Below are 27,736 nucleotides of genomic sequence, written 5' to 3'. Positions count from 1 at the left end.
GAGAGAGAGGGGGGGAGGGAGGGAGAGAGAGAGGGGGGGAGGGAGGGAGAGAGAGAGGGGGGGAGGGAGGGAGAGAGAGAGGGGGGGAGGGAGGGAGAGAGAGAGGGGGGAGGGAGGGAGAGAGAGAGGGGGGGAGGGAGGGAGAGAGAGAGGGGGGGAGGGAGGGAGAGAGAGAGGGGGGGAGGGAGGGAGAGAGAGAGGGGGGGAGGGAGGGAGAGAGAGAGGGGGGGAGGGAGGGAGAGAGAGAGGGGGGGAGGGAGGGAGAGAGAGAGGGGGGGAGGGAGGGAGGGAGAGAGAGAGGGGGGAGGGAGGGAGGGAGAGAGAGAGGGGGGGAGGGAGGGAGGGAGAGAGAGAGGGGGGGAGGGAGGGAGGGAGAGAGAGAGGGGGGAGGGAGGGAGGGAGAGAGAGAGGGGGGGAGGGAGGGAGGGAGAGAGAGAGGGGGGGAGGGAGGGAGGGAGAGAGAGAGGGGGGAGGGAGGGAGAGAGAGAGGGGGGGGAGGGAGGGAGAGAGAGAGGGGGGGAGGGAGGGAGAGAGAGAGGGGGGGAGGGAGGGAGAGAGAGAGGGGGGGAGGGAGGGAGAGAGAGAGGGGGGGAGGGAGGGAGGGAGAGAGAGAGGGGGGGAGGGAGGGAGGGAGAGAGAGAGGGGGGAGGGAGGGAGGGAGAGAGAGAGGGGGGGAGGGAGGAGAGAGAGGGGGAGGGGGGGCATCGGGTCGGGGAACAGGAGCGCGGGTCGGGTCCGTCGGGGGGGGGGTAGCGGGTCTCGGGTTGGGGCGGGGGCGGGGAAGCGGGGGTCGGGTCTCGGCGGGGGGGAGTGGGTCTCGGGGAGCGGGTCTCGGGTCGGGGGGAGCGGGTGTCTGGTCGGGGGGAAGCGGGTGTCTGGTCGGTGCGGGGGGCGAGAGCGGGTGTCGGGTCTGGTCGGCGGGGGGGGGGGCGAGTGTCGGGTCTGGTCGGGCGGGGAGCAGGAGCTGGCCGTGGGAGGAGCCTCATTCATGCAGCCCCAGTGAGGCCATTGGGCCAGGGCTAGGGCTAGGGGCTGCGTGCTTCGGGCCCCTCCCACACAGTTCGGCGCCTGGAGCTGCTGCACTTGCGTGCCGACTGTAGCGCGCATGTGCAGAGGTCCCGGCACTGTTTTCAGCGCCGGGACCTGGCTCCGCCCCCTCACAGCTCGTGCTGACTGCGCCGAGGGCCATAGGACCTGTAAGTAGGTGGAGAATACCGAGGATTTTTTTAGGCGCCATTTTAAGCGCGATAAACGGGCGCCCAGCTCGGAGGGGCGCCCGTTTTTTTTCTTGTGGAAACTTGGGCCCAAAGAGATACAAATGGGTGTGATCTGATAGCCATTAAAGAGACGTGGTTGCTAGGTGACCAAGGCTGGGAACTGAATATTCAGGGGTATTTGACAATTCGGAAGGATAGTCAGAAAGGAAAAAGAGGTCAGGTAGCTCTGTTCATAAAGGGTGAGATCAGTGCAGGAGTGAGAAATTATATTGGCTCAGAAGATCAAGATGTACAATCAGTTTGGGTGGAGATAAGAAATATTAAGGGGAAGAAGTCACTGGTGGGTGCAGTCTCCAGGCCCCCAAACTATAGCTACTCTGTTGGACGGAATATAAATCAAGAAATCAAGAATGGAGGCTTGTAAGAAAGGTACGGCAATAATCATGGGTGGTTTTAAACTTCATATTAGAAACATAGAAAATAGGTGCAGCAGTAGGCCATTCGGCCCTTCGAGCCTGCACCACCATTCAATATGATCATGGCTGACTTCAGTACCCGATTCCTGCTTTCTCTCCATATCCCTTGATCCCTTTAGCCGTAAGGGCCACTCCCTTTTGAATATATCTAACGAACTGGCCTCAACAACTTTCTGTTATAGAGAATTCCACAGGTTCACAATTCTCTGAGTGAAGAGGTTTCTCCTTATCTCGGTCCTAAATGGCTTACCCCTTATCCTTAGACTGTGATCCCTGGTTCTGGACTTCCCCAACATCGGGAATATTCTTCCTGCATCTAACCTGTCTAATCCCTTCAGAATTTTATGTTTCAATGAGATCACCTCTCATTCTTCTAAATTCCAGTGAACATAAGCCGAGTCGATCCAGACTTTCTTCATATGTCAGTTCTGCCATCCCAGGAATCAGTCTGGTGAACCTTTGCTGCACTCCCTCAATAACAAGAATGTCCTTCCTCAGATTAAGAGACCAAAACTGTACACAATATTCAGGGTGTGGCCTCATCAAGGCCCTGTACAACTGCAGCAAGACCTCCCTGCTCCTATACTCAATTCCTCTCGCTATGAAGGCCAACATGCCATTTGCCTTCTTCACCGCCTGCTGTATCTGCATGTCAACTTTCAATGACTGATGTACCATGACACCCGGGTCTTGTTGCACCTCCACTGTTCCTAATCTGTCATCATTCAGATAATATATTGCCTTCCTGTTTTTGCCACCAAAGTGAATAACCTCACATTTATCTACATTATACTGCATCTGCCATGCATTTGCCCACTCACCTAACCTGTCCAAGTCATCCTGCAGCCTCTTAGCATCCTGCAGCCTCTTAGCATCCTCCTCACAGCTCACACTGCCACCCAGCTTAGTGTCATCTGCAAACTTGAAGATATTACATTCAATTCCTTCATCTAAATCATTAATATATATTGTAAATAGCTGGGGTCCCAGCACTGAACCTTGCAGTACCAAATTAGTCACTGCCTGGCATTCTGAAAAGGACCCATTTATTCCTACTCTTTGCTTCCTATCTGCCAACCAGTTCTCTATCCAAATCAATACATTACCCCCAATACCGTGTGCTTTAATTTTGCACACTAATCTCTTGTGTGGGACCTTGTCAAAAGCCTTTTGAAAGTCCAAATATACCACATCCACTGGTTCTCCCTTGTCCACTCCACTAGTTACATCCTCAAAAAATTCTAGAAGATTTGTCAAGCATGATTTCCCTTTCATAAATCCATGCTGACTTGGACCGATCCGGTCACTGCTTTCCAAATGCACTGCTATTACATCTTTAACAATTGATTCCAACATTTTCCCCACTACCGATGTCAGGCTAATCGGTCTATAATTCCCCGTCTTCTCACTCCTTTTTTAAAAAGTGGGGTTACATTAGCTACCCTCCAATCCATAGGAACTGATCCAGAGTCTATAGAATGTTCGAAAATGACCACCAATGCATTCACTATTTCTCGGGCCACTTCCTTAAGTACTCTGGGATGCGGACTATCAGGCCCTGGGGATTTATCGGCCTTCATTCCCATCAATTTCCCAAATACAATTTCCTGACTAATAAGGATTTCCTTCAGTTCCTCCTTCTTGCTAGACCCTCGGTTCCCTAGTATTTCAAGAAGGTTATTTGTGTCTTCCTTAGTGATGACAGAACCAAAGTATTTGTTCAATTGGTCTGCCATTTCTTTGTTCCCCATTATAAATTCACCTGATTCTGACTGCAAGGGACCTACATTTGTCTTGACGAATCTTTTTCTCTTCATATATCGATAGAAGCTTTTGCAGTCAGTTTTTATGTTCCCTGCAAGCTTACTCCATTTTCCCCCTCCTAATTAAACCCTTTGTCCTCCTCTGCTGAATTCTAAATTTCTCCCAGTCCTCAGGTTTGCTGCTTTTTCTGGCCAATTTACATGCCTCGTCCTTGGATTTAACACTATCCCTAATTTCCCTTGTTAGCCACGGTTGAGCCACCTTCCCAGTTTTATTTTTGCGCCAGACAGGGATGTACAATTGTTGAAGTTCATCCATGTTTAAATGTCTGCCATTGCCTATCCACTGTCAACCCTTTAAGTATCATTCGTCAGTCTATTCTAGCCAATTCACGTCTCATACCATCGAAGTTACCTTTAAGTTCAGGACCCTAGTCTCTGAATTAACTGTGTCACTCTCCATCTTAATAAAGAATTCTACCATATTATAGTCACTCTTCCCCAAGGGGCCTCGCACAACAAGATTGCTAATTAATCCTCTCTCATTACACAACACCCAGTCTAGGATGGCCTGCTCTTGTTGGTTCCTCGACATATTGGTCTAGAAAACCATCCTTTATACACTCCAGAAAATCCTCCTCCACCATACTGCTACCAGTTTGGTTAGCCCAATCAATATGTAGATTGAAGTCACCCATGACAACTGCTGTATCTTTATTGCACGTATCCCTAATTTCCTGTTTGATGCCATCCCCAACCTCACTACTATTCTTTGGTGGGTCTGTACACAACTCCCACTAGCGTTTTCTGTCCTTTGGTGTTCCGCAGCTCTACCCATACAGATTCCACATCATCCAAGCTAATGTCCTTCCTTACTATTGATTGGACAAATCAAATTGGCCAAGGTAGCCTTGTGGACGAGTTCAGAGTGTATCCGGGATGGTTTCCTTGAACAGTACGTTCCGGAACCAACTAGGGAGCAGGCTAGCTTGGATCTGGTACTGTGTAATGAGACAGGATTAATAAATGATCTCATAGTGAAGGATCTTCTAGGAAACAGTGATCACAGCCTGGTTGAATTTCAAATTCAGTTGGAGGGTGAAAAACTTGGATCTCAAACCAGTGTTCTAATCTTAAATAAAGGTGATTACAAAGGTATGAAGGCAGAGTTGACTAAGTTGACTAGGAAAATAGATTAAAGTGGAAGACGGTTGATAAGCAGTGGCAGACATATAAGGAGATATTTCATAACTCTCAACAAAAATATATTCCAGTGAGAAGGAAAGACTTTAAGAGATGGGAGAACCATCCGTGGCTTACGGAGGAGGTAAAGGATGGTATCAAATTGAAAACAATGGCATACAAAGTTGCCAACATTAGTGGGAGGCCAGAGTATTGGGAAATTTTAAAACCGGCAAAGGACGACTAAAAGAGGGAGGATAGATTATGAGAGTAAACAAGCAAGAAATTTAAAAACAGATAGTAAGAGCTTCTACAGGTATATGAAAAAGGAAGATAGTAGCTAAAGTAAACTATGGGCCTTTAGAGGATGAGACTGGGGAATTAATAATAGGGAACATGGAAATGGCAGAGACTTTGAACAAATATTCTATATCGTTCTTCATGATAGAAGACACTAAAAAACATCTCAATAATAGATAATCAAGGGGCTATAGGGAGGGAGAAACTTAATACAATCACTAAAGAAAAAGTACTCTGTAAAATAATTGACTAAAGGTGGACATGTCCCCTCGACCGGATGGCCTGCATCCTAGGGTCTTAAAATAAGTGGCTGCAGCGATAGTAGATTGAAGGTTGTAATCTTCCAAAACTACCTGGATTCTGGAGAGGTCCCAGTGGATCAAAAAACCACAAATGTAATGCCCCTATTTAAAAAAAGGAGGCAGACAGAAAGGATGAGGGGTGATCTTATAGAAACATTTAAAATAATGAAAGGGATAGACAAGATAGAGGCAGAGAGGTTGTTTCCACTGGTCGGGGAGACAAGAACTAGGGGGCACAGCCTCAAAATACGGGGGAGCCAATTTAAAACCAAGTTGAGAAGGAATTTCTTCTCCCAGAGGGTTGTGAATCTGTAGAAGTCTCTGCCCAAGGAAGCAGTTGAAGCTAGCTCATTGAACGTATTCAAGTCACAGATAGATAGATTTTTAACCAATAAGGGAATTAAGGGTTACAGGGGGCAGGCGGGTAAGTGGAGCTGAGTCCACGGCCAGATCAGCCATGATCTTATTGAATGGCGGAGCAGGCTCGAGGGGCTAGATGGCCTACTCCTGTTCCTAATTCTTATGTTCTTATGTAAAGCAGGAAACTATAGACCTGTTAGCCTAACATTTGGAAAATGCTGAAGTCGATTTATTAAGGAAGTAGTAGCAGGACATTTGAAAAACCATAATTCAATCAAGCACAGTCAACATGATTTTTGAAAGGGAAATCATGTTTGACAACCTTGAAGATGTAACGAGCAGGGTGGATAAGGGGGAACCAGTGAATGTGGTGTATTTGGATTTCCAGAAGGCATTCGATAAGGTGCCACATAAAAGGTTACTGCACAAGATCAAAGCTCACGGGTTTGGGGATAATATATTAGCATGGATAGCAGATTGGCTAACAGAAAACAGAGTGTCGGGATGAATGGGTCATTTTACGGTTGGCAAGTAGTAACTAGTGCGGTGCTAGAGGGGTCGGTGATGGGGCCTCAACTATTTACAATCTATATTAATGACTTGGATGAAGAGACCGAATGTAATGTAGCCAAGTTTGCTGATGATACAAAGATGGGTGGGAAAGCACGTTGTGAGGAGGACACAAAAAAATGTGCAATGGGATAGAGACAGGCTAAGTGAGTGGGCAAACATTTGGCAGATGGAGTATAATGTGGGAAAGTGTGAGGTTATCTACTTTAGCAGGAAAAGTAAAAAAGCAAATTATTTTAATGGGAGAGAAATTACAAAATGCTGCAGTACAGACGGACCTGGGGGTCCTTGTGCGTGAAACACAAGAAGTTAGTATGCAGGTACATAGAAACATAGAAAATAGGTGCAGGAGTTGGCCATTCAGCCCTTCAAGCCTGCACCACCATTCAATATGATCATGGCTGATCATGTACTTCAGTACCCAATTCCTGCTTTCTCTTCATACCCCTTGATCCCTTTAGCCGTAAGGGCCACATCTAACTCCCTTTTAAATATATCTAACGAACTGGCCTCAACAACCTTCTGTGGTAGAGAATGGCACATGCTCACAACTCTCCGAGTGAAGAAGTTTCTCCTCATTTCGGTCCTAAATGGCTTACTCCTTATCCTTAGACTGTGACCCCTGGTTCTGGACTTCCCCAACATCGGGAGCATTCTTCCTGCATCTAACCTGTCCAATCCCGTCAGAATTTTATATGTTTCTATGAGATCCCCTTTCATTTTTCTAAATTCCATTGAATATAAGCCTAGTCGATCCAGTCTTTCTTCATATGTCAGTACTGTCATCCTGAGAATCAACCTGGTGAACCTTCGCTGCACTCCCTCAATAGCAAGAATGTCCTTTCTCAGATTAGGAGACCAAAACTACACAATATTCAAGGTGTGGCCTCACCAAGGCCCTGTACAACTACAGTAAGACCTCCCTGCTCCGATACTCAAATCCTCTCGCTACTGCAAGTAATCAGGAAGGCAAATGGAATGTTGGCCTTTATTGCAAAGAGGATGGAGTATAAAAACAGGGAAGTCCTGCTACATCTGTACAAGGTATGGATGAGTCCACACCTTTGACTGTTGTGTACAGTTTTGGTCTTATTTAAGGATATATATATTTGCATTGGAGGCTATTCAGAGAAGGTTCACGAGGTTGATTCCTGAGATGAACGGGTTGACTTATGAAGAAAAGTTGAGCAGGTTGAGCCTATACTCAGAGTTTTGAAGAACGAGAAGTGATCTTATTGAAACATACAAGATACTGAGGAGGCTCAACAAGGTAGATGCAGAGAGGAGGATGTTTTCCCGCATGTGGGAATCTAGAACTAGGGGGTATAGTTTCAGAATAAGGTGTCGCCCATTTAGAACTGAGATGAGGAGGTATTCCTTCTCTTAGAGGGTCGTAAATCTGTGGCATTCTCTGCCCCAGAGACTTGTTGAACATATTTAAGGTGGAGATAGACAGATTTCTAAATGATAAAGGAGTGAAGGCTTATGGGGAGCAGGCTGGGAAGTGGAGCTGAGTCCAAGATCAGATCAGCCATGATCTTATTGAATGGCGGAGCAGGCTCGAGGGGCCAAATGGCCTACTCCTTTCTCTGAACTGCCTCCAATGCAAGTATATCCCTCTTCAAATAAGGAGACCAAAACTGTTCGCAGTACTTCAGGCGCGGTCTCACCAACGCCCTATACAGCTGCAGCAGGACTTCACTACTTTTATACTCCATGCCCCTTTGCAATAAAGGCCAATATTCCATGTGCTTCCTAATTACTTGCTGTAATTTTGTGTTTTATGTACAATGACCCCCAGATCCCTCTGTACAGCAGCATTTTGTAATCTCTCTTCATTTTAATAATTTTTTATTTTTCCTACCAAAGTGGATAACCTAACGTTTTCTCAAATTATACTCCATCTGTCAAATTTAAGCCCACTCACTTAGCCTTTCAATGGGCCCAATTTTGGCCAACCCGCTTTTTGGCACACTGACCCTTTACACGCTGGAAAGGGCGCCAAAAAACTCTTAGTATCCTGGCCCCTCTGCCGGGTGTCCCGGGTTCTGGCTCAGCGTCCATGGTGGAGTGGGGGGGGGGGCAGAGCTACACCCCTGCGCTGAAACACTGCCGGCAGCTGTCCGCATGCACAATGGAGTTTACGCGCATGCTCCTCGCCCTCCCAGCGTGTCCCGCAAGCTGTCAGCAGGACCCCATGTTCGCCGCCCCTAGCCGTTACTGAAGTGTCGCCCGCGTCAGAGTGCAGCAGCCCTGACTGTCAGAACCCTACCCGAGATACCATGGAGCCCTGCCTTTCCTCTCCCTCCCTCCATACCGATGCCATGGAGCCCTGCCTTTCCTCTCCCTCCCTCCCTCCCGATGCCGTGGAGCCCTGCCTTTCATCTCCCTCCCTCCCGATGCCGTGGAGCCCAGCCTTTCCTCTCCTTCCCGATGCGGACGATCCCAGCTTTTCCTCTCCTCTCCACCCCCTCCCCCCCCAGCCTTTCATCTCTCTCTCTCTCCTCCCCCGCCCCAAAAGCCTTTCCTCTCTCTTCCCCCCCCAGCCTTTCCCCTCTCATCCCACCCCCCCCCGCCTTTCCCCTCTCTTCCCACCCCCCCCGCCTTTCCCCTCGCTCCCCACCCCCCTCCGCCTTTCCCCTCGCTCCCCACCCCCCCGCCGCCTTTCCCCTCGCTCCCCACCCCCCTCCGCCTTTCCCCTCGCTCCCCACCCCCCCTCCGCCTTTCCCCTCTCCCCACCCCCCCCCGCCTTTCCTCTCTCCCCACCCCCCCTCCGCCTTTCCCCTCTCTCCCCACCCCCCCTCCGCCTTTCCCCTCTCCCCACCCCCCTCCGCCTTTCCCCCCTCCCCACCCCCCCTCCGCCTTTCCCCTCTCTTCCCATCCCCCCCCCCGCCTTTCCCCACCCCACCCCCGCCTTTCCCCTCTCTTCCCATCCCCCCCCCGCCTTTCCCCTCTCTTCCCACCCCCCCCCCCGCCTTTCCCCTCTCTTCCCACCCCACCCCCACCTTTCCCCTCTCTTCCCACCCCACCCCCCCGCCTTTCCCCTCTCTTGCCACCCCCCCCCCCGCCTTTCCCCTCTCTTCCCACCCCACCCCCCCGCCTTTCCCCTCTCTTCCCACCCCCCCCCGCCGCCTTTCCCCTCTCTTCCCACCCCCCTCCCCGCCGCCTTTCCCCTCTTCCCACCCCCCTCCCCGCCGCCTTTCCCCTCTCTTCCCACCCCCCCCCGCCTTTCCCCTCTCCCCACCCCCCCCTCCGCCTTTCCCCTCTCCCCCCACCCCCCCTCCGCCTTTCCCCACCCCCCCTCCGCCTTTCCCCACCCCCCCTCCGCCTTTCCCTTCTCTCCCCACCCCCCCTCCGCCTTTCCCCTCTCCCCTCTCCCCACCCCCCGCCTTTCCCCTCTCCCCGCCTTTCCCCACCCCCCGCCTTTCCCCTCTCCCCGCCTTTCCCCTCTCCCCGCCTTTCCCCTCTCCCCACCCCCCGCCTTTCCCCTCTCTCCACCCCCCGCCTTTCCCCTCTCTCCACCCCCCGCCTTTCCCCTCTCTCATCACCCCCCCCTCGCCTTTCCCCTCTCTTCCCATCCCATCCCCCCCCCCGCCTTTCCCCTCTCTTCCCACCCCCCCCGCCTTTCCCCTCTCTTCCCACCCCCCCCCTCCGCCTTTCCCCTCTCTCCCCACCCCCCCGCCTTTCCCCTCTCTCCCCACCCCCCCCGCCTCTCCCTTCTCTCCCCACCCCCCCCGCCTTTCCCCTCTCTCCCCACCCCCCCCCCGCCTTTCCCCTCTCTCCCCACCCACCCCCCCCCGCCTTTCCCCTCTCTCCCCAGCCCCCCCCCGCCTTTCCCCTCTCTCCCCACCTTTCCCCTCTCTCCCCACCTCCCCTGCCTTTCCCCTCTCTCCCCACCCCACCTCCGCCTTTCCGCTCTCCCCACCCCCCCTCCGCCTTTCCCCTCTCTCATTCCCCCCCCGCCTTTCCCCTCTCTCATCCCCCCCGCCTTTCCCCTCTCTCATCCCCCCCCCGCCTTTCCCCTCTCTCTTTCCCCCACCCCCGCCTTTCCCCCACCCCCGCCTTTCCCCTCTCTCTTTCCCCCACCCCCGCCTTTCCCCTCTCTCTTTCTCCCACCCCCGCCTTTCCCCTCTCTCTTTCCCCCACCCCCGCCTTTCCCCTCTCTCTTCCCCTTTCCCTCTCTCTCCCCCACCCCGCCCCCCAGCCTTCCCCCTCTCTCTTCCCCCCCCCCCACAGCCTTTCCTCTCTCTCCTTCCCCCACCTCCCACAGCCTTTCCTCTCCCTCTCGCAGCCTTTCCTCTCTCCTCTCCTCTCCTCTCCTCCAGCCTCCCGATGAGTCTTTGCCGGCCGCCCTTAACCCACGCCGAATGGCCTCATGTACAGCCCGGCCCGCTGTCTTCCCCGGCCCAATGTAGGATCTACTTCAAATATTTAATTGTTAATCAATTGTTTACCCGAGTTCTTTATTTTTTAGTTATTTTAACTTTTATTTGGAATGTTTACTGCTTGGTGGTTGGGTGCAGGTCCTTACTTACTTACCAGCGCCGATTTTTTTTAAACTGCCCGCAATGTTTTTCAGAGCTGGCCGCGTATGCTGACCTAAGTCGATTTGGTGTAAGTGTTAGCTGGCCAAAGTGGCATAAATGGCCAAAACTGGCATAAGTGTCTGGGAATGCACCCCTTTGAAAAAAAAAACTGAGAAAAAAATTGTATCTAAGTTACCCTGGAGCGAGAGATCATCCACTCTGGATCAGAGAAAGACAAATCGGAATATTTTCTTAATGGTGAGAGACTGGGAGCAGTGGAGGAGCAAAGGGATGTATGTGTCCATGTTCAAATTACTACAAGCTAATATACAGGCACAAAAAGTAATCAAAAAGGTTAATGGAATGTTGGCCTACATCTTAAGAGTTTGGAATGAAGCACTCCTTGGTTAGGGAGGGAAAGTCGTCGAGAGTTACTGGTTGCTATCCAACGACCTCTGCTGATATTGCATATTTGGATGTTGGTTGATGACTTAGCCACTTGGGGGACACACAATAGGATAATTGGTGCCTCTGGATCTATACTCTAGCAAAGAACAGGTGTCTTCAGGAGAGGAAAAGAGAGGAGTAAACTATCGAAAAGGAAGCAGTGTTCGCAAAGATCTGTTAAACTGAAAAAAATCTACATTCCAACTTAAAAACTAAGCTATAACTTCGACAGAAAAAAAGCATTTGATGCAATATATATGAAGTGGAATTTTCACTGTCAATTGTAGTTTTCCATTAAATCCATTTGAACTACAATCAATATTACAAAACTGAAAGGCGTTATGGATCCCAAATGAGTTTCAAAATCAAATACTTGCCCTCACTCTGCTGAAAAGAGAATACTCGATTATATTAAAACATATGCATCGCATTGAAATATAGCAAGGTAAAGGTTACATTCTATCTTCCATTTAAAAATGCTGACTGCTAGAGGTTATACAGGACAGCAATATGTTTAGTACATTTCCAGTAAACTCAAAAGCTGAAGCGCCGCACATGCTCTCAGCTGTCAAGTGTTCTTGGCAGCCACCCTGAACCCAAAAATTAGGCAGTTGCTCGCTGTATGGAATATACTATATGCATGAACATGTCAAATTAGAGATGCAATATCTATTTGTTTACAATCCATGCAGTAATTTCAGGGCACTTACCAGTTGAAAAAAGATATTCAGGATTCTTTTTCTCCCCTTAAGTTACCCCGCCCCCGTTCCTATTCCCAAGTGCTGTGCAACTAAAGCGGAGTATGCTAAAAGAAAATACAAAGCTAATATAGCATATGCCTATTATGCAAATTTCATTTAAATGTGGTGAGCAAATAATTAAAATAGGTGAATGCCCTTCAGAAAAGTAAAAAACTAGAAGAAACAGAAAAGCTTTTTTCAAAGCTCAATTAAATTAAAGAACAGTCTACATTCCGAGACAACTTCTGAACAACAAATAAGAATATTAAATCTTTGACACAGGCAAAGCAGACCCATAACAGATTATTCCAATATATTTCAGTATCACAAATCACGGATCCTATAAACCACTAAATGTTATTGTGTGTGAAATATTAATCAATCTCAGAAGTATGCTAATGTTATATAGTGAAAGATTAAATATTTTGTCATGTGAAAATTCTATTTATAATTAATATATAGTAAACTGCCCTACACCAAAGCTGACTGGGGGTAGATGTGTTCCAAGAGTGCAAAGCTTCAAATGTCTGAGGCAGAAGGAACAAGAATTGGGCTAGGCAACACCATTTGACAACAGGAATTGGATTTCCATAACAAAGTTTTTAATTCGATGCAGGAGAAAAAAAAATGAAAGAACTTGTGTACAATTACTCTTAAAATACTGCAGTGTTGCTTTGAAATCCCAAATCAATAAAGAATGCACTATTTTACATACTCCAAGGAGTTTTTTTTTTAAATCACAAAAGTAACAGTTACCTTATGCCAGATAGTGCTATCTTTAAATCTGAATTGAGAATAGTGTTTTATTAACTTGAGGTATTAGGTGCAGTTTCATAGAAATTACACAACAGGAGGCATTTTGCTCAATTCTGCCTGTGCCACTGCGAGCTCTTTAACTGCAAATAACTACAGAAGCCATTCAACTTATTCCTTTTCAAATAATTATCCAATACTTTTTTTTTAAATAAGGATATATCTGCCTCAATAGCTACTTGTTTAAATACACCAGTGGATGTGGTGTATTTGGACTTTCAGAAGGCATTTGACAAGGTACCACATAAAAGGTTCCTGCACAAGATAAAAGTTCACGGGGTTGGGGGTAATATATTAGCATGGATAGAGGATTGGCTAACGAACAGAAAACAGAGAGTCGGGATAAATGGTTCATTTTCTGGTTGGCAACCAGTAACTAGTGGGGTGTCACAGGGATCAGTGCTGGGACCCCAATATTTACAATCTATATTAATGACTTGGAAGAAGGGACTGAGTGTAACGTAGCCAAGTTTGCGGACGATACAAAGATGGGAGGAAAAGCAATGTGTGAGGAGGACACACAAAATCTGCAAAAGGACATAAACAGACTAAGTGAGTGGGCAAAAATTTGGTAGATGGAGTATAATGTTAGAAAGTGTGAGATCATGCACTTTGGCAGAAAAAAAATCAAATTGCAAGTTATTATTTAAATGGAGAAAGATTGCAAAGTGTTGCAGTACAGCAGAACCTGGGGGTACTTGTGCATGAAACACAAAAGGATAGTATGCTGGTACAGCAAGTGATCAGGAAGGCCAATGGTATCTTGGCCTTTATTGCAAAGGGGATGGAGTATAAAAACAAGGAAGTCTTGCTACATCTACATGCTATAAGGTATTGGTGAGGCCACACCTGGAATACTGCGTGCAGTTTTGGTTTCCATATTTACGAAAGGATATACTTGCTTTAGAGGCAGTTCAGAGAAGGTTCACTAGGTTGATTCCAGGGATGAGAGGGTTGACTAATGAGGAACGGTTGAGTAGGTTCGGCCTCTAACTCATTGGAATTCAGAAGAATGAGAGATGATCTTATCAAAATGTATAAGATTATGAGGGGGCTTGACAAGGTAGAGGGGATGTTTCCACTGATGGGGGAGACTAGAACTAGAGGGGCCGTATGCCTACTCCTGCTCCTATTTCTTATGTTATGTTCTTATTTCCTATTCTAATACATGCGTGAAAAAAATCTCCTGTCACCTCGCCCTTCATTTTTCCAGCAATAATCCTTTGTTTATGCCATCCTTGTTATGGATTCATATGAAAACAATCCTTCACTATTCACCCTCTCAAATCCTTCTTAATATTCAAAATTCCTTAACCTTTATTCCAGTGGAAAAAGACAGAATTGTTTTGAGTCTTTCTTCAAAACTATTAACATCTTAATCCTGGTCTCATTCTAGGCAAATCTATGCAGTAAGCTTTCAACAACTCCCTCATTCTTTCCAGCATCCCAGAACTGCACTTAAAACTTCAACCAATGTCTTGCAGGAATTCCATGTTTTTGTATTCAGTGCTCCTATATGTAAAACCGAGATTCCCATATGCCTTTTTATGGTCTTTTCAACCTTCAACCTTCTACACCCCAATATCTCCCTGTTGCCCCACTCTTAAAAGAATCTTGGCATGTTGTATATTTCCTTTCAGCCCCCACCCCACAGAACACATTTTTCTGCATTGATAGATTGCACTGTGCTAATTTACCACTAATTGGCATTCTCATTTAAAAAAGGCCATAGGATTTGTAATGGGAACTATGGAAAAATTGTCACACTAGTGAGGATTGGGGTGTTCTTGAAACAGAACTTACTTGATGACATCCTTTGTGACTGTGACAAAGGAAAACTGTCCCTCCTCGTCCTTCTTGACTTGTCTGCAGCCTTTGACATGGTTGACCACTCTATCCTTCTCCAATGCATCCCGACAGTCATCCAGCTGGATGGGACTGCACTCGCCTGGTTCCATTCTTATCTATCTAATCGTAGCCAGAGAATCACCTGCAACGGCTTCTCTTTCCACCCCCGCATTGTTACCTCTGGTGTCCCCCAAGGATCTATCCTTGGCCCCTCCTATTTCTCATCTACATGTTGCCCCTTGGCAACATCATCTGAAAACAGTCAGTTTCCACATCTACGCTGATGACACCCAGCTCTACTTCACTACCACTTCTCTCGACCTCACCGCGGTCTCTAAATTGTCAGACTGCTTATCCGATGAGCAGAAATTTTCTCCAGTTGAATATTGAGAAGACCGAAACCATTGTTTTTGGTCCCCGCCACAAACTCTGTTCCCTAGCCACTGACTCCATCCTTCTCCCCCACTTCTGTCTGAGGCTGAACCAGACTGTTCACAACCTTGGTGTCATATTTGACCCGGAAATGAGCTATCTACCACATATCCACAGCATAACTAAGACCGCCTATTTCCACCTCTGTAGCATCGCCCAACTCCGCCTTGCCTCAGCTCATCCACGCTTTTGGCAATGCCACCTTTTTTGTGTATGGGGAAACTTGACTTTTGAGTATACAAGAATTCACACTGTGTGCGTGCAGTGCAGATTTTCTGTATATAGACATCCTATTTCTTACTTGTCTATTGGATCTTACAAGTTTTGTTTGTGGATTTGAATTTGTGTGTATGGTATGTTTGAGTTTTCTGCACATTAGTGTTCTCATTTTTGGAAATTAAATGGTCTACTCAGGAGTTTTGACATGAGAATCCCAACTCAGACATGCATACTTTAGCGAGTAGCTAAAGTAAACGCTGGTCCCTTAGAGGATGAGACTGGGAAATTAATAATGGGCAACAGGGAAACGGGGGAGACTTTGAACAAATATTTTGTATCAGTCTTCACAGTAGAAGACACTAAAAACATCCCCCAATATCTGATAATCAAGGAGCTAGTGGGAGGAGGGGGGACTTAAAACGATCACGATCACTAGAGATAAAGTACTGGCAAACGAACAGGATTAAAGGTGGACAAGTCCCCTGGACCTGATGGCCTACATCCTAGGGTCTTAAAAGAAATGGCTGCAGAGATAGCAGATGCATTGGCTGTAATCTACCAAAATTCCCTGGATTCTGAAGAGGTCCCAGCAGACTGGAAAATTGCAATCTATCACCCCTATTTAACAGAGGGAGACAGAAAGCAGGAAACTATAGGCCAGTTAGCCTAACATCTGTCATTTGGAAAATGCTGGAGACCATTAAGGAAGTAGTAGCAGGACATTTAGAAAATCAAAATACAGTTAAGCAGAGTCAACATGGTTTTATGAAGAGGAAATCATATTCGACAAATTTGCTGGAGTTCTTGGAGGATGTAATGAGTAGGGTGGATAAAGGGGAACCAGTAGATGTGGTGTATTTGGATTTCCAGAAAGCATTCGATTAGGTGCCACATAAGAGGTTACTGCACAAGATAAAAGCTCAGGTGTTGGGGATAATATATTAGCATGGATAAAGGATTGGCTAACTAACAGAAAGCAGAGAGTTGGGAAAATTGAGTCATTTTCAGGTTGGCAAACTGTAACTAATGGGGTGCCACAGGGATCAGTGCTGGGGCCTCAACTATTTACAAGTTTATATTAATGACTTGGATGAAGGGACAGAGTGTAACGTAGCCAAATTTGCTGATAATACAAAAATAGGTAAGGTAAGCAAGTTGTGAGGAGGCCTTAAAGAATCTACAAATGGATATAGATAGGCTCAGCAAGTGGACAAAAATTTGGCAGATGGCATATAATGTGGGAAAATATGTGGTTATCCACTTTGGTAGGAAAAATAAAAAAGCAAATTACTATTTAAATGGGGAGAGATTACAAAATGTACAGAGGGACCTGAGGGTTCTTGTACATGAAACACAAAAGGTTAGCATGCAGGTACAGCAAGTAATCAGGAAGGCAAATTGAATGTTGGCCTTTATTGCAAGGGGAATGGAATATAAAAGCAGGGAAGTCCTGCTCCAATTGTACAGGGCATTGGTAAGACTACACTTGGAGTACTGCATACAGCTTTGGTCTCCTTATTTAAGGAAGGATATACTTGCATTGGAGGCAGTTCAGATAAGGTTCACGAGGTTGAATCCTGAGACGAAGGGGTTGTCATATGAAGAGAGGTTGAGCAGATTGGACCTATACTCATTGGAGTTAGAAGAATGACAGGTGATCTTACTGAAACATATAAGATTGTGAGGGGGCTGTACAGGATAGATACAGAGAGGGTATTTTCCTTCATGGGGGAATCTAGAACTAGGGGCATAGTTTCAGAATAAGGGGTCGCCCATTTAAGACAGAAATGAGGAGGAATTTCTTCTCTGAGGGTCGTGAATCTTTGGAATTATCTACCCCGGGGAGCTGTGGAGGCTAGGTCATTGAATGATAAGGGAGTCGAGGGTTATGGGGGAACGGGTGGAGAAGCGGAGTTGAGACCAGGATCAGATCAGCCATGATCTTATTGAATAGCGGAACAGGCTCGAGGGGCCAAGTGGCCTACTCTTGCTCCTATTTCTTATGTTACATTAAACATAACTTCAGACCAGAGTTTAATTTGTGTTGGTGAGGAAACTATGCAGATTGGAAAATGTATGCAAGTTTCAGACTGTAGATCAGGAAAACATTAAGCAGTTACTGGTATGATAAGCAAGAACGTGATGGAAAAATTCTTGGAACCATGTTTTTTTATAGAAAGTCTAGTAAATTGACCGTGGCATTACCCAGAGTCAGTTGATGAATACATGTTTCTTCTACATACAAGATGACGACAGAGCTAGAAAAGACTTTAGAAACGCACTCTGCAGAATGACCTAGTGGTCAAGAGGTTATAAATATACTGCTACTGTTGATCTAGCAAAGTTGAATGGGGACTGTTGATGTAATCATTTATAATGTTAGATGTTCACTCAAAAGTATGACCAGAAATTATGAAAACAGACATATATTTATATACATCATATATACAAATAAAAAATAATATATAAACGTGTACAAATGTTGGGTATCTTTGAAGTAGAAGAAAAATAGCTGCTTAAGTTGTCACATATAAAACTTGGGCCAGCAGTGCATGCTTGTGCAAGTTTTTTCATATTAAACCCTAAACTACAGACAAGAATTAAGAGTCAAACTTAGCCAAATTATAGAGGGGCAAGTTTTTTTTTAAACTGGTCATCCATGCAGAAACAGAAATGGTCTAAGCAGTTATGAAACTCTGCATGACTAATCACCATTAATGGAATAAAGTAACAATCACAGGAATATTCATAAATGAATCCCAAAGAGGGCGAGAACAGCCAGGTCACAATTATTTAGAAATAAATAGTTCCAAAATTGGTATTACAACCAAAGCTTTCATCCTGGTCCAAATCAGGAACGCGTGGCAACAGCAAAATGGCCTTCTCAGCAAAACTGGTCTTCTGCACTTGCTCATAGATAACATGGCTTGTGCTGTAAAGCCACTGCTCATATACTACCTGAAGGGAAGTGATTTAAAGAGAGTTTATTTGTTCTTTGGTGAGGATTTCTAGAATTATGCAAATTTCCAGATCCTCTCTTTTGTAAAAAAAAACATTTAAATTTTTCAAAAATGTCAAAATGTTAAGTGTGCATCTGATAGGTTTTCTTCTTGCAGCAGTAAAAGACAAAGTGAATCTCCATACAAAATACAAGGTTTAGTTATATGGTTTGTGTCAAAAAATGAACTATTGAATCCGAAAAAGAATTTTGTCCTCAGAAATCTCGGTGCTTTACATCCGATCAACTACTTTTGAAGTCACACTTATGTAAGTGAATGATGTAGGTGAATGGAACAGCAAGATCCCATAATCAACAAATGTGATTCAGGACCAGTTACTTATTTTTGGGTGGTATTGGTTCAGAAAAGAGCACCAGGAGCACTTACTGCTCCTCGCTGAATAATATCATGGGATGTTTGAAATCCAGCTGAACAGACTTTAGTTCAACACCGCATCTGAAAACCTGCACTGCCAACAATGCAACACTTTTCCCCCCCTCCCTCCAATACTGCTGAAACATCAGTCTAGATTATGTGCTCAGGTCCTGGAATGGGCTTGAATACATGGGCCGGGATTTTGCAGTGGTAATGATGCCGAAACTGTCAGTGTTCGTCGTCATTACCCCTCTGAAATTGTCTGTAACTTCAGATCTTAGCGCATGCACAGATAATCGCGGAATCCTGCAGTTGTGATCAGTCACTCCCTGCTCAACAGGCTGCTCTGTGGAACTTACCATAGCCAGGCAATCAGCGAAATCAGTTGAACTGACAAAAACTTAAGCATTACCGCCCTAATATCGCTATTAAACACCCGATAAAAAGTTAAGCCTTTTTGGAATAGCTGTGACTGGGGTTTTAACGGCATATTGACTGCTCAACAACCATTCTGGCCCTGAAAAATAAATTTTATATTTGTGGAATGTCAAATTTTTCCATTATGATAAAAATGACTTGATTTTTTTTTTAAATAAAAATAGATTTTTTAAGTTTGCTTATGATAGTTCATCTTCTACCTTAACGACATGTGTATGTCCACAATCTTTATTTTGCGCACTGTAAAAAAAAAAAAATTAAAATGTGAATTGATAATCATTGCCTTTTATTTCCTGGTTTGCCACCCGTGAGAATTCTTCAATGTGATAGGCTACTTAGACAGCTTGATAACATTACTGCTGCTCTACACTAGTGTTTGACAACTTTATAATCAAATTAAGATTGAGAAAGCTGAAATTTCATCACAGAGATTGCTAGATCTTTATGGGTTGCTTTCTTTAAGGTCAGCGGCGATTGCTTCGCTTCACTTCGCCACTAACCACTAATAAGGACACCCTCAAAGCCTCCCTGATAAAGTGCAACATCCCCACTGACACCTGGGAGTCCCTGGCCAAAGACTGCCCCAAGTGGAGGAAGTGCATCTGGGAGGGCACTGAGCACCTCAAGTCTCATCGCCGAGAGCATGCAGAAATCAAGAGCGTGTGACAAACCTGTCCCATCCACCCTTTCCCTCAACGACTATCTGTCCCACCTGTGACAGGGAATGTGGTTCTTGTATTGGGACTGTTCAACCACCTAAGGACTCATTTTAGAATGGAAGCAAGTCTTCCTCTGTTGCACAGGAGGGCAGGAAAAAGTGGGAGAGCGAGTGATAGGGGATTCAATTGTGAGGGGAATAGATAGGCGTTTCTGCGGCCGCAACCGAGACTCCAGGATGGTATGTTGTCTCCCTGGTGCAAGGGTCAAGGATGTCTCGGAGCGGGTCCAGGGCATTCTAAAAAGGGAGGGAGAACAGCCAGTTGTCGTGGTGCATATTGGTACCAACGACATAGGTTAAAAAAAGGGATGAGGTCCTACGAAACGAATTTAAGGAGCTAGGAGCTAAATTAAAAAGTAGGACCTCAAAAGTAGTAATCTCGGGATTGCTACCAGTGTCAAGTGCTAGTCAGAGTAGGAATCGCAGATGAATACGTGGCTTGAGCAGTGGTACAGCAGGGAGGGATTCAAATTCCTGGGGCATTGGAACCGGTTCTGGGGGAGGTGGGACCAGTACAAACCGGACGGTCTGCACCTGGGCAGGACCGGAACCAATGTCCTAGGGGGAGTGTTTGCTAGTGCTGTTGAGGAGGATTTAAACTAATATGGCAGGGGGATGGGAACCAATGCAGGGAGACAGAAGGAAACAAAAAGGAGACAAAAGCAAAAGACAGAAAGGAGATGAGGAAAAGTGGAGGGCAGAGAAACACAAGGCAAAGAACAAAAAGGGCCACTGTACAGCAAAATTCTAAAAGGACAAAGGGTGTTAAAAAAACAAGCCTGAAGGCTTTGTGTCTTAATGCAATGAGTATCCGTAATAAGGTGGATGAATTAACTGTGCAATTAGATGTTAACAAATATGATGTGATTGGAATTACAGACGTGGCTCCAGGATGATCAGGGCTGGGAACTCAACATTCAGGGGTATTCAACATTCAGGAAGGATAGAATAAAAAGGAAAAGGAGGTGGGGTAGCATTGCTGGTTAAAGAGGAGCTTAATGCAATAGTTAGGAAGGACATTAGCTTGGATGATGTGGAATCTATATGGGTAGAGCTGCAGAACACCAAAGGGCAAAAAACATTAGTGGGAGTTGTGTACAGACCTCCAAACAGTAGTAGTGATGTTGGAGGGGGCATCAAACAGGAAATTAGGGGTGCATGCAATAAAGGTGCAGCAGTTATAATGGATGACTTTAATATGCACATAGATTGGGCTAACCAAACTGGAAGCAATACAGTGGAGGAGGATTTCCTGGAGTGCATAAGGGATGGTTTTCGAGACCAATATGTCGAGGAACCAACTAGGGGGGAGGCCATCTTAGACTGGGTGTTGTGTAATGAGAGGGGATTAATTAGCAATCTCGTTGTGCGAGGCCCCTTGGGGGAAGAGTGACCATAATATGGTGGAATTCTGCATTAGGATGGAGAATGAAACAGTTAATTCAGAGACCATGGTCCAGAACTTAAAGAAGGGTAACTTTGAAGGTATGAGGCGTGAATTGGCTAGGATAGATTGGCGAATGATACTGAAGGGATTGACTGTGGATGGGCAATGGCAGACATTTAGAGACCGCATGGATGAACTACAATAATTGTACATTCCTGTCTGGTGTAAAAATAAAAAAGGGAAGGTGGCTCAACCGTGGCTATCAAGGGAAATCAGGGATAGTATTAAAGCCAAGAAAGTGGCATGCAAATTGTCCAGAAATAGCAGCGAACCCAGGGACTGGGAGAAATTTAGAACTCAGCAGAGGAGGACAAAGTGCTTGATTAGGGCAGGGAAAATGGAGTAAGAGAAGAAGCTTGCAGGGAACATTAAGACGGATTGCAAAAGTTTCTATAGATATGTAAAGAGAAAAAGGTTGGTAAAGACAAACGTAGGTCCCCTGCAGTCAGAATCAGGGAAAGTCATAACGAGGAACAAAGAAATGGTAGACCAATTGAACAAGTACTTTGGTTCGGTATTCACTAAGGAGGACACAAACAATCTTCCGGATATAAAAGGGGTCAGAGGGTCTAGTAAGGAGGAGGAACGGAGGGAAATCCTTATTAGTCAGGAAATTGTGTTGGGGAAATTGATGGGATTGAAGGCCGATAAATCCCCAGGGCCTGATTGACTGCATCCCAGAGTACTTAAGGAGGTGGCCTTGGAAATAGCGGATGCATTGACAGTCATTTTCCAACATTCCATTGACTCTGGATCAGTTCCTATCGAGTGGAGGGTAGCCAATGTAACCCCACTTTTTAAAAAAAGGAGGGAGAGAGAAAACAGGGAATTATAGACCGGTCAGCCTGACCTCAGTAGTGGGTAAAATGATGGAATCAATTATTAAGGATGTCATAGCAGCGCATTTGGAAAGAGGTGACATGATAGGTCCAAGTCAGCATGGATTTGTGAAAGGGATATCATGCTTGACAAATCTTCTGGAATTTTTTGGAGGATGTTTCCCGTAGAGTGGACAAGGGAGAACCAGTTGATGTGGTATATTTGTACTTTCAGAAGGCTTTCGACAAGGTCCCACACAAGAGATTAATGTGCAAAGTTAAAGCACATGGGATTGGGGGTAGTGTGCTGACATGGATTGAGAACTGGTTGTCAGACAGGAAGTAAAGAGTAGGAGTAAATGGGTACTTTTCGGAATGGCAGGCAGTGACTAGTGGGGTACCACAAGGTTCTGTGCTGGGGCTCCAGCTGTTTACACTGTACATTAATGATTTAGACGAGGGGATTAAATGTAGTATCTCCAAATTTGCGGATGACACTAAGTTGGGTGGCAGTGTGAGCTGCGAGGAGGATGCTATGAGGCTGCTTGGATAGGTTAGGTGAGTGGGCAAATGCATGGCAGATGAAGTATAATGTGGATAAATGTGAGGTTATCCACTTTGGTGGTAAAAACAGAGAGACAGACTATTATCTGAATGGTGACAGATTAGGAAAAGGGGAGGTGCAACGAGACCTGGGTATCATGGTACATCAGTCATTGAAGGTTGGCATGCAGGTACAGCAGGCGGTTAAGAAAGCAAATGGCATGTTGGCCTTTATAGCGAGGGGATTTGAGTACAGGGGCAGGGAGGTGTTGCTACAGTTGTACAGGGCCTTGGTGAAGCCACACCTGGAGTATTGTGTACAGTTTTGGTCTCCTAACTTGAGGAAGGACATTCTTGCTATTGAGGGAGTGCAGCGAAGGTTCACCAAACTGATTCCCGGGATGGTGGGACTGACCTATCAAGAAAGACTGGATCAACTGGGCTTGTATTCACTGGAGTTCAGAAGAATGAGAGGGGACCTCATAGAAACGTTTAAAATTCTGATGGGTTCAGACAGGTTAGATGCAGGAAGAATGCTCCCAATGTTGGGGAAGTCCAGAACCAGGGGTCACAGTCTAAGGATAAGGGGTAAGCCATTTAGGACCGAGATGAGGAGAAACTTCTTCACCCAGAGAGTGGTGAACCTGTGGAATTCTCTACCACAGAAAGTTGTTGAGGCCAATTCACTAAATATATTCAAGAAGGAGTTAGATGAAGTCCTTACTACTAGGGGGATCAAGGGGTATGGCGAGAAAGCAGGAATGGGGTACTGAAGTTGCATGTTCAGCCATGAACTCATTGAATAGCGGTGCAGGCTAGAAGGGCCGAATGGCCTACTCCTGCACCTATTTTCTATGTTTCTATGTTTCCTCGATCTGAGGGACTGCCTAAGATGATGACTAACCATAAATTATGGGGCATGATCTTTTAACTCAAGTGAGCATACTACCAACTGCGCCAAGCTGGCACTTGTCAAAGCAATTGATAGTAAAACTATGTCCTTGCTTGTAAACTTGCAAAGATGTTTATGTACATATAACCATGTGCACTGCTTGTATCAGTGGGAAACAATTGAGATCTTAGAGCAAGCAAAATACTGAAGATATCATTATTTGTGTCCTATTCAACAACTCCGCTGTCAGTAACAGTGGAAATTCAAACTTTTTACTATTGATACTGGAATTCAACCTTTGATAGATGAATCGCTTATTCAAATACTCTCTCCATTCTCATCAGTTTACACTAATGAAGTTTGACTGCATAAACAGGACTTGATGCGTTTAAATGTCACGTTAACAGCAGCTTACAGGCACTAGCTATATGTATCATATTTATCATCTTGCTCAGTTCCAACACTGCTAAGAAAACTAAAAATGATCTTACTAACCATTTTATATAAATGGTAATAAGGATGACCATACTGTAAATAATTCAGCTTGTTATTCTAGACTCTAGTCATTTAATCACCAAAGCAGTACTTCAATGTCTAATTGAATGGTTTGGATAAACTTATTGTTGCAAATGCAATTTTCTAAATTTCTCTTTAAAGCCAAGTTTACAAATGGATCAATGCAGCCAAACAACTGGTTTTCACACAATGTATTTTTTGCCCCATTAATATGCATGTCCCACATTAAAGTCAGAATTACATGAAAACTCTGATGTAGAAATTGGTCAACAGCTGTTAGCACTTGAAGTGTGCAAATGTTCTGCTGAGGGCCCATATTTTCTGTATATAACTAGTTTTAAACTTGGATAATTGTGCTTTTGCAAGTTAGATAATATAGTAGTATATTTTTTTAATTGAATAGGTAAAACAGTATCAATATTGCGTTATTTTCAATAATAAAGGAACACATTGTTTTGCTATTTCAAAATAACTACCAGTGACTAACATTATTTAGTGCATTTGCTTTTAAAACATGTAAGATATTGGGACTAATTTTTTTATTTAAAAAAATACCCTGCTGATACTTCAACTTAGTACCCTCAAAGTGGTAGATTTGTAAGTCTGCATCACTAATTCTCACATACAAGAACCTAAGCTGTTGCAGTGGGAAAAAGGCCAGTCAATGTAGACTGCAATAAAGCATTGCATTACCTGTTATTGCCTAAAAACATTGCTAGAAGCCTAAAGGCAAGTTGTCTAATCAACCTCATCTGAAGAAGAGCGTGCAGTGCTGGTGATTTTCTTTTTAAATATAGAAATCATAAGCCAAGAGAAAATAGCTCAACCTTTCTGTTTCTAATGTCATTTTATAGTCCTACCTTTCAGTTGTGCTTCCCATAAACCAGCTGAGTAACATTTTGAGCATCCCAAACCACATGAGAAAGGGAGCCTACGGGAAGCACCTGCTGGTAGTTGTACAAAGCTCAACGAGTGGACTCCCTGTCCAATGTCACTGCTTCCCATTTTCACAAATTTCTGTCAGCTAAATGTCAATCAGCTAGGCTTTACTGTGGAACTTTTTACAGGACAGTTACTCATGCAAAGTGATATTTCTTTAGAACAAGTTTCAAAGGAATACAAGTGATTTACATTGACAATGTATCACACTATTCGACCCTTTTAATAATCCATGAACTGTGATTTTTACACTATTCAGGTCAAGACATAACTTCAGTTGGCTTAGCAGAACCTTGAGAGAAATCCAATATTCGGTTGTTAATGTTTAGTTCCACTTCCTTTTTAGTAATTAAAAATTTAAATTGTCTTTGAGCACACAACACACACTTCAAAGAACATCCATTAAACACTACACCAATTTCAGATAGTGTGCAAGGCCAGCAGTGTTGAAATGTTACAAAGAGGTGATAAAAACATTATGAACACTCAACACAAATTCCTTCCAAAAAACACATTCCACTAGCAAACTTACTACCGTAAACAAATATAATAGGAGTAAGCTTATAAGTGTGCTGACTTTTATGTAAGTGAATGGGACTTCAATTGCAACTAAGACTATATAAGCAGAACAAAGAATAGTTCCTCTGTGCATAAAGATTATTTTGTATGCTCAATTTATTATGTTTTTTTCTCTAGGTAGAAGAGAAAAACAGCAAAGTGTCTGATTTCAAATGCATTAGTGATTAAGAGAGCAATAGTCTGTACTGTTTAAAATGCATCAATTACTGCGAACCTTGGGAAATATTATTTTTAAATAGTAATGTCAAAATTCAAAAACTTCCAATGTTAGCTACTAAAACGTATTTGAATTTACGAAATAGTCATTTCCTAACATACAGCGCAAAGCTAGTGAAATTATTCGGGCACGTATATTGTGGTTTCTTGTTTACTATCGTCAGGTCCGTGAGCAACATTCACACAAATTCTCCGCACCTTTTAACTCGTTTATAGTGCAAAGCCTCGAGAACCAGGTATCTAGTGAATGACACGAGTTCTGGTCTCAAAGAAGATACTACCACTTAAATTTTTAAGACTATAACCAAAATTCATAAGTATGGCAGCAAGCTGGACCATCAGTTAAAGTTAAGAGCGTTTCAACTGGACGGAAAACACAGTAAATACATGGCACCCCACTCCCATCCCACCACCTTCGAATGCAAATCGAAACCACCCGAAGTTGTGAAATTATTTCAAATAATAGAAAATTAATGCCGCGCCTTGTAACTTATTTCCTTGTGTTTCAACGGCCCGTCACAACCAGCAATATCCTTTTGTCCCAGGAAATTTGTCACGAACAAGGCCTCTCGATAAAATGACTTGAAATCGTTTTTTCGGGGGGAGGGGGAATAGGAGGATGGAGGAAGTAAATTAAATAATGACAAAAGTATCCCAAAGAGAGCGCATCGTACTCCTAAGTGGGAAGGGGATCACACCAAACAGCCAGAGATTAAACACCCTCCCTGTCTGGCTTCCACGGAGCACCATGAATATTAATCAAACGATAAGGGGCCTGGTTCTGTGTTGACATCCGCAGAAGCCCGGGCCCTCGATTTGGAGCATTCTCATCCTCTCTGTGCCTGTGTGGGGTGGCTTCTCTCTCGCTCTGGTGAGAGGTTGTTGCGCTGCGGCTGCCGGGTCCTTACTTACGGGAAACGCTCGTATCCTCATCTTGGTGTCTTTCTTCGTCCCAGCTTTGCCCAGGTTTGACATGTTGGCTGATGGCTTCTTTCACATAGGAGTCACTTACAGGGGAAGAGAGGAGGAGAGAAAAAGAAAAAAAAAGAGGGGAAGGGGCAAAGGTTCGGATAAAAGAATAAGCTACAATTAAACGTCTTTATCAGATTGGATCTCCGGCCGATGGTTCGGGTCGATCCGACCCCTTCAGCAGCGAGGCGGCGGCACCTTCGACCATGAAACTGTTTTTAATAAAAAAATCTGTTGGAAAATACCAGCCCGGCTCTATGGCGGCCGACACCCTCAGTGCGCAGGTCACTCGGCCGCCCAGTGTCGCGAGACCTCAACATTCCTCCCAGCAGAAGCACGAGATCTGCCGATACGGTTCAGCCTCGCGCAACTGCTCGAGCTGTCAGTAACCGCGAGCTTGTGAGCGGCACATTAGATTACATTGTGAGAGACAGAAACAGAGAGGCAGAGGGAGGGAGGGAGAGGAAGAGGGGAGGGGGGAGGAGGAAGAGGGGAGGGGGGGGGAGGAAGAGGGGAGGGGGGGGAGGAAGAGGGGAGGGGGGGGGAGGAAGAGGGGAGGGGGGGGGAGAGAGAGAGAGAAAGAAGGGGGGGAGAGAGAGAAGGAGGGGAGAGGAGAGGGGGGAAGGAAAGAGGGGAGAGGGGAGGGGAGGAAAGGGAGAGGGGAGGAAGGGGGGGGGAGGAAAGGGAGAGGGGAGGAAGGGGGGGGGAGGAAAGGGAGAGGGGAGGAAGGGGGGGGGGAGGAAAGGGAGAGGGGAGGAAAGGGAGAGGGGAGGAAAGGGAGAGGGGAGGGGGGGGAGGAAAGGGAGAGGGAGGGGGGGAGGAAAGGGAGAGGGGAGGGGGGGGAGGAAAGGGAGAGGGGAGGGGGGGGAGGAAAGGGAGAGGGGAGGGGGGGAGGAAAGAGAGAGGGGAGGAGAGGAGGGTAGGGGGAGAGAGAGAGAGGGGGAGAGAGAGAGGGGGGAGAGAGAGAGAGAGAGAGAGAGGGGAGAGGGGGGAGGAAAGAGGGGGAGGGGAGAGGGGGGAGGAAAGAGGGGGAGGGGAGAGGGGGGAGGAAAGAGGGGGAGAGGGGGAGGAAAGAGGGGGGAGGAGAGAGGG

The 27,736-nt window shown here is 45.6% G+C and overlaps 1 pseudogene; it reads right to left on the bottom strand.

The window, feature by feature from the left end:
- Positions 1 to 26,674, bottom strand: part of LOC139257831 (cullin-3-like) — a 131,015-nt pseudogene extending 104,341 nt beyond the window's left edge.
- Positions 26,675 to 27,736: the final 1,062 nt, after the last annotated feature.

The sequence above is a fragment of the Pristiophorus japonicus genome, unplaced genomic scaffold (assembly GCF_044704955.1).
Source record: "Pristiophorus japonicus isolate sPriJap1 unplaced genomic scaffold, sPriJap1.hap1 HAP1_SCAFFOLD_911, whole genome shotgun sequence".
NCBI lineage: Eukaryota > Metazoa > Chordata > Chondrichthyes > Pristiophoridae > Pristiophorus > Pristiophorus japonicus.
The sequence above is the reverse complement of the archived record's forward strand: the minus strand, read 5'-3'. Positions and strand labels throughout refer to the sequence as shown.